Source organism: Anopheles maculipalpis, chromosome 2RL (genome assembly GCF_943734695.1).
Source record: "Anopheles maculipalpis chromosome 2RL, idAnoMacuDA_375_x, whole genome shotgun sequence".
Taxonomy (NCBI): domain Eukaryota; kingdom Metazoa; phylum Arthropoda; class Insecta; order Diptera; family Culicidae; genus Anopheles; species Anopheles maculipalpis.
The window spans coordinates 87,220,071-87,232,992 of NC_064871.1; the positions used below are offsets into that span (position 1 = coordinate 87,220,071).

Consider the following 12,922-nt stretch of genomic DNA (forward strand, 5'->3'; position numbering starts at 1 on the left):
CGATGTTGGTGGTCGGTGATGTGCAGGGTGGTGATGTGATGACGATGCCCCAAAAACACACATACTAGCCCCACACGTACACCGTCTAGCCGGGCGGATAAACAAAATGCGAGATAATTCGCAAGTAATTTTCAATTTCCTTCAACAACGCCGAGACGCGTTGTTCGCCACCGGTTTCGAGCCGGACGCGGAGCGTTTCAAAGCGTTTTTGCTTCACGCAGAACTTGGGAGGGGGCAGCATTCATGCTGTTACCATTTGCTTTTGCAACTATTTGTGTTGTGTTGAGCACAAACATTTACTTGCTGGGGAAATAATTAAACGATCGGAACGATGGAACGCTTTGCGCGCGGTTAAAAAGCAGCAAATCTAGGAAAGAAAATGTGATTTTTATATGCAAAAGAGCAACCAAACGTACACGTTTTTGAAGAGAATATTAGGAAATGTAGTGATAAAATTATTTGAGAAAAATTTAGTTAAAAAATAAATTTGGCACGCTTATTACATCAACTACCATGCGCCTCCATTTTCCAAATCGTGAAAACTCAATTTAATATTTTTATTTTATTTCTCGGCATCGATTTACGATTAAAACTTATTATATTTTTATTCACATTTTTTTAGAATGTCTACAATAAACTTTGATGCATTGTTGAATTAACCTTTTTTGTAACAGAAAGATGCATCATGCATCAATTCTTAAAGAAGATCTAAGAAGAGTGGTAGAACTCCGACCATTTTTTAAATAAATTTAAAGCTATTTATGTCCGCATAGTCAGTGTGCTACATTACGGCACATTGCACTCTCTTAGGATTCCTACCATACTAACCGAGATTGTAAAAATAACATTGACTCTAACTTGTCCTTTCCAGATAAAGACGTAAAGAGCCCTTTGCCCTCAGAAGGCGGCTGCTCCAGGCGACCATCATGTAGGCAGAACTCACCACCTCGGTCAGCTCACCACCACAACTCCAACCGATCATTCTGGCGTGTCATGGGATCTCAACAGAGCCCACGAACATCAGCCACAGATTGTTCGGCAAGGCACCAAGAAGCTTTTTGGGCTGTTGATTCGAGTTGGCAAAGTATGTTGTAGTATTTTTGACATCCAGTCGCAAAAATTCGTTACATTTCCCGACTATTTAATATAATTCCTCGCGGTTTTTAGTAACCGTGGAAGAAACTGAGAGCATAATTTAAGAATTTATATGTCTTTTATTTCATAAATAAATTATATAAATGTTAAATGGTAAATAAATGTTGTTCGTTTACAAAAAAAACGAATTTATCGACGCTGATGACATAGACAAGCTAAAAAAAAAAGACCAAGCAAAGCATTGAGCTCGGGATTAGCGAGGCAAAAACCATAGTGACAACCACCAAGCCTTCAACAGCGGCCTTGCTACTATACAATTAATTACCAATGATTGATGTACAGATGGATGCAGAACAGTCTATCAAGCTACAGCAAAAAAGAGCCGGGGATAGCTAAGATAGATGCAGGCTAAGAGCTTTCAAGATTATAATCATCGAATTCTTTCAGTACTTAACTTCTCTCCAGCTAAATGTCAACACCGACCACGTTTTTTTCTTGGATGTTGAGTTGAGAGCGAGTGTCGTGACTGATTCAACTGAACAGCCTAAGAAAACTAAGGACATTGCCAAGTAAAATGCTCCGAAGGATCTTCTGACCGCGCCAGTCAATTGGTTGTGTTAGAAAATGAGCGGCTTCTTTTGCCTTTTCAGTATAGCTGAGCTTTTCCTTTATTACTAAGCTCCTAGAGATACAAAAAGTGTCTAAAAATTAGTCCGCTGTTCGCGCGCGCTTATATTAGTTTTCCGATCTTTATCCGCTCGTTCGTTCCCTTGCTGATCCCGGGGCAGGCTCGTTCTGCCCTTTTCTGATCCTTCTTATCTCTTCTGTTGTTCTTCGTGCCTCCTAACTGACAAGGCGTTGGGAACCTTATAAAGTTTCCAACAGGTGGTCTAGTCAATTCATAAGAATAATAACGAACGACTAAGGTCCGTCAAGTCATTTTTGGACGTACTCAAGGACAGAGGAAGCGTGATAGGCCTGAACTAAGACAGAGTGATACACGACTTTGAATACATACAATTTTGTCGCAAATTGAAGTATTTTTAGCTTTACCTTAGAAACCTAAACAATAGTAGCATCTAATTCCGAAAGCTTAAATAAATTACTCATGTAATTTATTGTAATTTTGAAACAATGTTCTAAAGTGAGTAATTCAAAATAAGTCATTCTTCTACACCTACCTACACACTACATTGTGCACAAAATTACTTGCTGTATTTACATCACCTAAAACAATAGTATACACACCACAGCTAGGATGTTCTCGCTTCCGGCAATATTTTATTTTTCCCCATCACCACACACACACCTGTCACAATGTATCATCGGAAGAAAGAAACTATTATCATAAGCACACGACATAAAAGAAGGTAGTTGTGTCTGCGTAAAATGAAGCACCGTACGTATCACATTCTTGCCCCTTATACCTCGCCCTATACAATGTTCATGCTTTTATTTGCGGTAAATGAGCACAGTCGGTGTTGGTTCGCACTAATACCTCTGGGTGGAGGAGGGCAGGCTCTAACCGCTCAAGGTCACTTTAGGGCCGGACAACTGATAATGCAACACCCTGCCCCGGGGATGCGGGTTTGGAGGATGGCTACATTGTACGTACGGCCGTCTCACATCCCGGGCAGAGGCTTGGGATGGTTTGAAGTTTTTTTTTTTAAATATACTTTTTTTCCCAGCCCTCTATTACAAGCCCCAATTCGCCACGACAGCGTCCTTCACGGGCAGGCAGGCGCATCAAAGTGAAACTATTTCTGGCACCGAAGCAAAACTACCCTTATCAGTGCGAGATTGTTTCCATTCCCGTGTGTTACACAGCTAGCCCGCAGAAGGAGTTTATACCAAGTTGCCCATCGTTCTTTCCGATTTCTGTTTCAGCTTTAATAGAGCAACTATTAAAAAAGCTTCTACTACGAGTCCAATAAACATATATTTACAAGTTGCATGCATTTTGCAGCGCTTTTATAAGCCCTAAAATCACGGCCACCCTACAACACGCACACACTCAGTCAGTGAGACGTAAAACATGACGCAAACCGTTCGACAGCACGGTCTTGAATGATCGAGCCCATTAGCCATTGAGGCGACATTTGCGTCACAGCGCGATCGTGGGGCAGGCGCAAGTTTTAGCATTAGCGGGCGGTCGATTGTATGCATGACGAAGGAAATTTGACCGCCGGCTTGGGAAAAACCCGTTTTTTTTTTCGTGGTTGAATTTTGTCTCCCCGCGACGGGCTAATTTGCGAACCTGTCTGTGCGACCTGTTTGAACTGTTTGTACGATTTCGGTTTCGGTTTTTCGAGAACACACAGATACGAGTGTTGAGGAGCTGATGTATTGTTTGGAAGTGAAAATTATTTCAAACGGTTCCTTCCACAGTTGAAATCGTTAAAATCAAGAAGGTCTTTACATGGCAAGACCCAGCAATCAAATCCCATCCGGATCGTTCCTCCGTAGTGAAGCCTGGCCAGCTAGCTGAGTGATATCAATAAGTCTCGCAAGCCATTAGATGGACGGCGTGATCTTGCAATCACGATCTAGCCACGACAGAAGAATCAGTCAAGTCCTTGGTGAATGAAGGTGGTGTCGTTGTCTCCACACAACAGGACCGGTTATCGAATCCTGTCCGGGGACCGTCTCTCCAGCTCTTTAGAACTTGTAGTGCCAAGAATAAGAAGTCGCTCTGCTTACGAGAGAGGGCTGTCCGATATACTAAAGACACCGTCAAGAACATTTGTTTCCTGCGATCTCCCGTGAAACGTTCATTCTGATTAATTATTCATCTTACAAAAATGGACAACTTGTCCAAAATCCACTCTCTAGAACCCTCGTACAGGCTGGTCCGGTGGTAGAGGCGACAGCATCCGGACCGTTCCTATAAGCAGTCCTCGAATATTGCATCCGTTTCTGATGCATTTTAGGTCTTACAAGACTGTTGGATAAACTGGAATTGATCAGAAGCGATAAAGTAAAAGTCGTAATAAACCATCGTTGTCGAACTTTTATATACGAAATTTAAATATCCAAAGCTTCCATTCTCATTTTTTAACCTGCGCTTTGACACTGTTTTGATGATGGTTAAGTTAAGTTACGAAACAAAATTAGATTTTCCGTCAATAGAATTCTAAATTAAAATAACCTTACTAAAGTGGTTGCTTCGCTAGCTAAAACTTTACATCCAACTTTGTAAAATTGGAAAAAGGATTAAAGTTACACTATTTCTATGCTTTCAGATTATCAACGAATCTAAGTTTAATTTAGCTCCAGATATTCAGCTGTAATTATGACGAATTTCAAGAAGCATCAAATCGAAATTAAATCCGCAAACGTAACACAGCAATAACTATTCGTGGATAGCCAATTTTAGAATAGTTTACGCCAAAACGTATCGATTTAGGTTTCATCTTCACCTTTTGCCCCCCAACAGCAGGACGAACGTATGAATCCATCGATTTTGAGAAATAATCCAGAGGGGAACGGGAATATGGATCATTCTTGCCAAAAATAGTTTACAAAACCGATTTTAAGAATGGCTCATGCATATTTTTATGGTTTTAGGCGTTACGTTCATTGGTTTATGGGTCATTGCGTTACATACACATGGACAAGCGCATATGCTCCCAATTTCGCAAACAAGTTAAAGAAAATTCGTTACAAATTTTTGAGAGAACATGCAAAACGGTGCTACCTAAGGCTTTACGGGGAATACTATCATCGAATCATGCAACGATGAAAGGCGTAAAAAAAAGATTACATTCGGGGTGTTATACCTGGAAACAGTAACGTTGCCCCAGGAATGCTACGACTCAGTCATCCCAGTGGTATGCCACAGTGGACCACAGAAACAAGGCGCATCATGGAGGGAAACAAAAAATCCTCTTCCAATGGTGAAAATCCTCCGCAAACAAATCCGCACACAGCACAACCAGTGCGGCTTTTGATAAGCGCTCTGGTGCTCTGGTCACGTTGCATCAACAACAACATCCACCAACGATGCAACAGCAGATTACGTCGCCCGACCCATCCCACAAGCGTGGCAGAAGAGAGAGCAGGAACTCCCCCAAACCAGCTGATGGAAAATTCATCACATCGCTAGGGGGCCAATTTCACCACTTGTTGCGCCTGGAATTTCTGTTCCAAAAAATGCTCCACAGCACATACCAACGCCATTTTCAGATTTTTGAGGCCTATCGGTCTTCCCAGTATGAGACGATGTGCTATCAACTTGCGATCATTGACTGTCGTCGTGGACCACACCACTCACACAGCATAAACCATAACGCGACATCAACATGATAAGCATAACAGCGACGATCTCCGACGTCCAAGAAGAAGTCTCGCTCAGCTCCAGTCGAAGTCTCGCCAGCCACGTTCAGCTCAGCGATCATTCTCCAGCGCCGAGTTGCTCGCGTTGATTGAATAATCGATGATGGATTTGTTTGTCTTCGTCCATCGTGCGCCCAGACCCACCCAACACCAACCCCTCCCACCAACACGCATTCCACATTCCCATCGCGCCTCATCATACACACATATTTTGGCAAATCTCTTCCGCTACTCGGCTTCTTTAGCATTCAGGCCCGCATATACTCGTCCATCTCATTCCCCCACTACTCACCTCGCTCACTCGCACTGCTTTGGCGGACGCTCGCTGCTGCTGCTGATCGCTGTTGCGCTCTCTGTTTGATCGCGAACTGTCAAACACCTTCTTTCGCTCTCTTTCACTCTCGGCGATCGGCTCTCTCACGCATACACAGGCGCTCTAGCGCACTCTCTCTCTCTCTCTCTCTCAAGCACCTTCTGACGTTTCGAGTCGTTCTTCTTGGCATCCCTTCGCTTCCCTTCTTCTTTCTTCATGAGCTGCTCCATACACTTACCCCCTTCTTCTTCTCCTGCTCCTAACCCTATTCTACGCAACAACAAAAACGCGCTATCAACACACAACCAAAACACCACTCTCGGTCACCTCTCTCGCTCTCTCACTTCGCCGTACACACACACACATACTGTTTCGTCTGTTGCTCGTTTGCATGTGGGGTGCTTTGTTGTCGCTGTTGTGCTCTGTTTTCGATTTCCCTTTCCGAGCCCTTCTGCTTGTTCTCCTCACCCAAAACACACACACACAAACACGCACTATTCCCTTTCAAATACCTTTTCTTCAACACTTCTCGCTCGCTCCTTTAAGACCCTTCTCTCTTTTTCTCACTCTCTCTCACGCTCTGTCTTCACGTTCGCTCGCACTAACGATGATGATGATGATGATGACAGGTTCTGATAATGCTTTGAACTCTACTTCTGCGATCTTCGAACTCGCCCCGCTGTACTCCGACGTTGCTACACAAACCGACCCTTCCTCCTTTTCTTCCTTCTTCTCTTCATCCACTTCTACTATCTATGCTCTTTCGCACTTTTTCACTTACCAGCAGCGCGCGCGATCGACAAGAATTACGCACAGCCACACACATCAGCGCACCCTCTCGCACAAACACACTCACACACAACACCGCACGACACGGGGGGACGGCCTGGCCAGACTCTGGAACTGGAAGAAGGCAACCAAATTGCTCTCGCGCACGCCGTAACGCAATGCTCGTTCAATCAATGCCTACTATTATTGCTATTATCATTATGTTCACAGCCTCCCGCATGCCCAGTCTGCCCCTGCCGACGATCAACACCACCTCTGTTCCCACTCACTCCGCGCACACGCACCGTTCGACTCCGTTTGACCGTTCGATCAGAGTATGTAAATTGACTGCAAAAACACCTACACCTACCCGCCGCTCGACACAGAACCAACACTCGACAACGCACGTTAGGAAACACTGAGGCTCTATAGCTCGGTGGCTGCTTGTTTTCCTCCAAATCAATCACATTCACAAACAACGCGACGCGCTCTGCACGCACAACCATCTCCGGCCGAGACACGATTTCAACGAACACCAACGAACTGACCCAGCTCACCGCGAACTGCACGCGATCACGTCGACGGATCTCATGAGATGCCCGTTGACCGCGCGCAACCCCGTCATGCGTGTGAGCAAAAAGGGCTGATTGTTTTGATTTCGCAGCATCCTGGAGAAGGAAAGGCGAACACGGATTGGCCGACTACACACTGTGCTCTCGGGTGGTTTCTATTCGCATTCGGGATCTCACGGACTGTGTTACGAAATTTGACCAAAAGCAAAAGCATTGAAGCAAAAGATGTTCAAAGCTTCATGCCAGCATGCATCAATTGTGGAAAGATTTGTGCAATAAATTGACATTTATTTTACCATTGGAAAAAGCGTTCGTGAACGGTCTGCATACGGCCCTATGAGCGTTTCCCTCTCCGGTTGAGCATCTGAGACGGACGCGGCTGATAAGAGCGAGACTGCTGAGTACCGGCCGTACAGTTGGGAATGGGAGCGTGAGTGATTCGAGTGCACGTTGCACAAAAATGCCGGTTTGATGCATTCGCTCGTGACAACAGTGCAACAGGGCTGAAAGAATGTTCCCCATCGAGATACAGTGCTGAACAACCGGAACGTGCCACACAAGGAGGGAAGTCTGGTTGCCCCAGAGAGAGCTTTAAGGACGAGGAATTTAAAGACAACGAATCGTAAACCGTAACTGCATCTTGGAGTAAGCCTTCCGTGGGAATTTACGCCAATGAATCCCGTCGTCATTGGAGACTGTTGCCGGGTGCACACTACTTATGGGCGAATGAGCAAGGACGGTTTGTTTTAAGCGTGACCGTAACGTTTATTTTACAACTACACCGAATGTGTGACAGTTATTTTCTTCCACTGGGCGAGGTACAAAAACCTGCCGACATTTCGCTAATGGGCACTAATTGTATGCTAAGAGTGTGGCAAAAATAATTTTAGATCGTGGAACGATCGACGGTGATGACGTAGTTGTCTTCCTGGCGCGAAATTCCCCTGGAAATGCGAAATTTTACAGTTAACTTCATCATTGTGTCATTAAAAGCAAAAGACGACCAATTTCATATTAACCAAGTCATATTGCAGATAATACAGCATCAGCACCAGGAGCCAGAAACTCCTGACTTTTTTAATTTTATTTATTAGTAATAATAATGTTCTTTATATTCGCAAAACTAGTGGATTTTGCACTCTATTGGTATTACTAGACTATACTTCAATGTTGTATTGGGCCATTTGTATGTATTTAGGCCCTTCCTATTGAGTTTTAATCTTAAATCCAATCTAAATTCAATCAGATCTAAATCGCTTTACATCTTCCAACTTGAGCCAGTCAAGTCTACTTTACAGCACGAACCTCAGGTCAACGCACAGCTCAAAGAATCGCATCTAAACTTTCGTCTGAACATTCCGGCTGCTAAAAAAAGATTAACACGCCCCAGAGGCCAAGACATACGACATTACGACATCCAGCATTGCTATGCAATTGTCATGCCACATGCGTTCCCTTGCTGATCGATCGTTGGTCATCTCGTAACATGGCATGAGCACTTCAGCAAATTTTGGTTGACCTTACCGAGGTCGCAGTAACGCGGCACAGCCGTCTTAGCTCCATTTTACTTTCTTACATACTTTCAACCAATTTTGCACACTTTCGCTCAGCTGATAGTGGCCGTATTTGTACGAATTTCCTGGAATTCCTTCGTCGTAAATTTTATTTTAAACATTCCTGCCTACCAGCGGCGCATAATGACCCGATGAACTTGTTTTGGATGATTGTAGCGTCCACTGTTGTGGTACCAATAATTTAAGCAAGGCAAAACATAAAACAAAAGCTCAAACCTTCCCGGCACCGGCGGGCATTGTGGCATGTGGCCGAGAAATTCAGAGCTCGCAAAAATAAAGCGCTTATCAGCGCGAAGGACGCTCGAGCCGGACGCAAAGCATCGCCAATTCGTTTGCTCTCGTTCGTTTTTGTGGTAATGTGATAGCGTTTTTCTGAGAATTGAAAGATTGATTATTGTGGAGTTGGTAAGAAGGAAAACAAACAAACAAACAAATAAACGTTCTTCGGCCAAGTGTCTCGCTAGTTTATGAGCTCCATCATCAATCATGCCACGCTACTGGCGCTCTGCATGGCGATTTGAATTTTTAAATTAATTTCTTCTTTCATTTGGTTTGTTATTTGCATTTTCAGTAAGGTTAGTAAGGTTTTTAAAGAATATTCACATAACTCTATAAACTGTTAAGAATCTTGGAAAAGGGCGTTAGCGTTATTTGTAGCATGGGTTGAAAGATGAGTAGAATTATTAATTATCTGATAAGAGTGCATCTCCGGTCACTCAAGCAGCCATACAACATTCTTCAGACCTTTTCCCCTTTTGTCTATCTTGCTTAATTCATCTCTTGCTTAATTTCATTCCTCTTCCATTGCGAAGGAATCCGCGTTACGTACGTGACAAAAATCCAATTTTCTATCTTTCCGGATGAGTTTCGTTTCTATACGATTGAGAAGTTTGCTACGGTAAGCTACGTGACAAAACCCAATGCTTAGTTTGACGATGGTTGTTTTTTTATCCATTGCAGAAAATCCAATAAGCGTATCGGACATTGTGTATTCTTAGGTTTTATTCCGTAAGGATGGGCTGACCGTATTGCTACACTATCTTATGAGTTTGTGGATTCGTAATTTATCATTTTCGGGCATATTTCCTGTTTGTTGGAAGAGGAAGGAACCAAAAGACGTCTATTACCCAATAACCAAGTCTGAGTTATCTTAGAAAAAATGTTAGACGACTATAAATATCACCAAAACTTATCATAACATAGCACAGCGTAGGTTAGATGTTTGTCAATGAGCTAAAGATAGGTTCTTTGTACCTCATTGATAGTTTTCACATTCCCAGGGGAATTTCACGCCAGCAAGACAACTACGTCATCACCGTCGATCGTTCCACGTGCTAAAATTATTTTTGCCACACTCTTAGCATACAATTAGTGCTCATTAGCGAAATGTCGGCAGGTTTTTGTACCTCGCCTAGTGGAAGAAAATAACTGTCACACATTCGGTGTAATTGTAAAATAAACGTTACGGTCACGCTTAAAACAAACCGTCCTTGCTCATTCGCCCATAAGTAGTGTGCACCCGGCAACAGTCTCCAATGACGACGGGATTCATTGGCGTAAATTCCCACCTAAGGCTTACTCCAAGATGCAGTTACGGTTTACGATTCGTTGGCTTTAAATTCCTCGTCCTTAAAGCTCTCTCTGGGGCAACCAGACTTCCCTCCTTGTGTGGCACGTTCCGGTTGTTCAGCACTGTATCTCGATGGGGAACATTCCTTCAGCCCTGTTGCACTGTTGTCACGAGCGAATGCATCAAACCGGCATTTTTGTGCAACGTGCACTCGAATCACTCACGCTCCCATTTCCAACTGCACGGCCGGTACTCAGCAGTCTCGCTCTTATCAGCCGCGTCCGTCTCAGATGCTCAACCGGAGAGGGAAACGCTCATAGGGCCGTATGCAGACCGTCCACGAACGCTTTTTCTAATGGTAAAATAAGTGTCAATTTATTGCACAAATATTTCCACAATTGATGCATGCTGGCATGAAGCTTTGACCATCTTTTGCTTCAATGTTGGTCGAATTTCGTTGGAATGCGAATAGAAACCACCCGAGAGCACAGTGTGTAGCCGGCCAATCTGTGTTCGCCTTTCCTTCTCCAGGATGCTGCGAAATCAAAACAATCAGCCCTTTTTGCTCACACGCATGACGGGGTTGCGCGCGGTCAACGGCAGAGCGGGCATCTCATGAGATCCGTCGACGTGATCGCGTGCAGTTCGCGGTGAGCTGGGTCAGTTCGTTGGTGTTCGTTGAAATCGTGTCTCGGCCGGAGATGGTTGTGCGTGCAGAGCGCGTCGCGTTGTTTGTGAATGTGATTAATTTGGAGGAAAACAACCACCCACAGAGTCACAGAATCACAGGAGTTTCCTAACATACTCTGATCGAACGGTCAAACGGTGTGTAGAACTAGTAAGAAAAGAGGTAGCGTTGATCCTCGGCGGGGCGATGGGGCGTGGAGCACATTTTTTGAAGCAAAAATTCCAGGCGCAACAAGTGGAGAAATTGGCCCTTAGCCATGTGACGAATTTCTTATCTTCTGCCACGCTTGGGATGGGACGGGCGACGTAATCTCCTGTTGCATCGTTGGAGGATGTTGTTGTTGATGCAACGTGACCAGAGCAAATTGTGTGCGCCGATTTGATTGCAGAGGATTTTCACCATTGAAAAAGATTTGTTATGCTATCACGAGATTTACTGTTTTTTTTAGGGAATGTGGTCAAGATTATGAACCTTTGTATGCCCTTTCTCTTTGTTTTTAACTGGTTAATAAATAAACATCAAGCGTTTATTAATTACCTTATTTATTTATGCTTTTTTAAATCTTTTAATGAGAAGTTTTTTTATCTCCCAATACGTTTTTACTTAATGAATGGTCTTTTTCTACTACAGACAAGTAAAATTGAGAGGAAAATGGCATGCCAAGAACTCGCGAGATTGTTTCTTTAAAAAGGGAAAGAGCTTAACATTTTCCGTAAAGCAGCTTCTTTGTGAGAATTCTGTGAAGTTTTCTCAATATCACTATCACTCACTTCAAGCTGGCATGATCTTAAGACCCACGTGTTCGATATTTTCCAGTGTACTGCTCACTGCACTACAGAAAGTATGCAATCTGTGGAATCCATATTTATCAAATTTTAACATTTTCTCGAAATTTTCCCCATAGGGAAAACCCAATCACATTCAATAGCAGCAAAAATGTGAAACAAACTCGCCGCCACGCTTGGAAAGCTTCTAGCAAAGCTCCCATTACATTAGAGCTTCAGCTACTCGCCGCTAGGTGCCGCAAGCGTCCGTAGAAAGAACAGTGTACAATCGCGCGAAAAACCAATTCAAAATTAAATACTTTAAGGCCGGGCTACATTGATCGTACTCGCAAGCGTAATTTTTATATTCACTAGCGCATCTGGCGGCGACCAGCGCAAGCTAGATGTGGGTATAATTTAAGTGCCAAAATTATTCATGCTTGGTGTCTCATCAATTTTCGACCAGGCTGTCTGTATGCCGTAACACGTGCTATTTTTATATTAAATGTATACAAATAGGCCGGTAAATTTTGCTTACAATTTTATAAAAAAAAAAGTTCTACCAAGCAATATGACAAAGCCGTTCCTCATGAATAAAAAAACTCGCTCTATACTAAAAACCGCTACAATACCAAAACGAACAACCAGTTTCACACACTCTGCAATGTAGTTTAAATGATGAAATAGATGGACAAACCCTACAACAAATTATTTAAGCACTTGTGAAACCTACAAACACTACATTTTTCAATAAAATGTTCAGCTCAATTGCGGCCCCGAGCCGAGCCGGCGATTCACAGACAACAGTTCACACACACACACACACAATTTTCGTTAAAAACAGTTGTACTTACTATTTTTTCATTGCGTCCACTGCTTCCTGCTTGTTCCATGGCTAGAAATACAATATGTATGTTAAATTACCACATATTTTCAAAAAAACATACACGACAAAATATCGAACATACTCACCGAGCTGTTTGTTTACTGGTTTGTGATCAAAATTATAGGCTCCTCGACCCAAAACGCTTTTTGACAGATAAATTATACCAGCCTCTAGCTTCGACCCGCCGCCGCTAGATGGCGTATGCGTTCACAAAAATTACACTCAGGAGTACGATCAATGTAGCCCGGCCTTTACAGAATATTGGTTGTGTGAACTATTTAGGTTTATTTCACAATTATGTTGCATTACGACACATTACAAAAAAACGAACAACAGTGAATGATAAGGATTTGTGTG

General features: G+C 43.3%; 2 protein-coding genes across 2 annotated transcripts in view; both read left to right on the forward strand.

Moving 5' to 3' along the window:
- LOC126567939 (peptide transporter family 1-like) overlaps positions 1 to 12,922 on the forward strand; it is a 490,614-nt gene that overhangs the window by 378,265 nt on the left and 99,427 nt on the right. The gene's annotated exons all lie outside the window — the stretch shown is intronic.
- The window catches only part of LOC126568306 (mitogen-activated protein kinase p38b-like), a 643,298-nt gene that overhangs the window by 307,626 nt on the left and 322,750 nt on the right, over positions 1 to 12,922 (forward strand). The gene's annotated exons all lie outside the window — the stretch shown is intronic.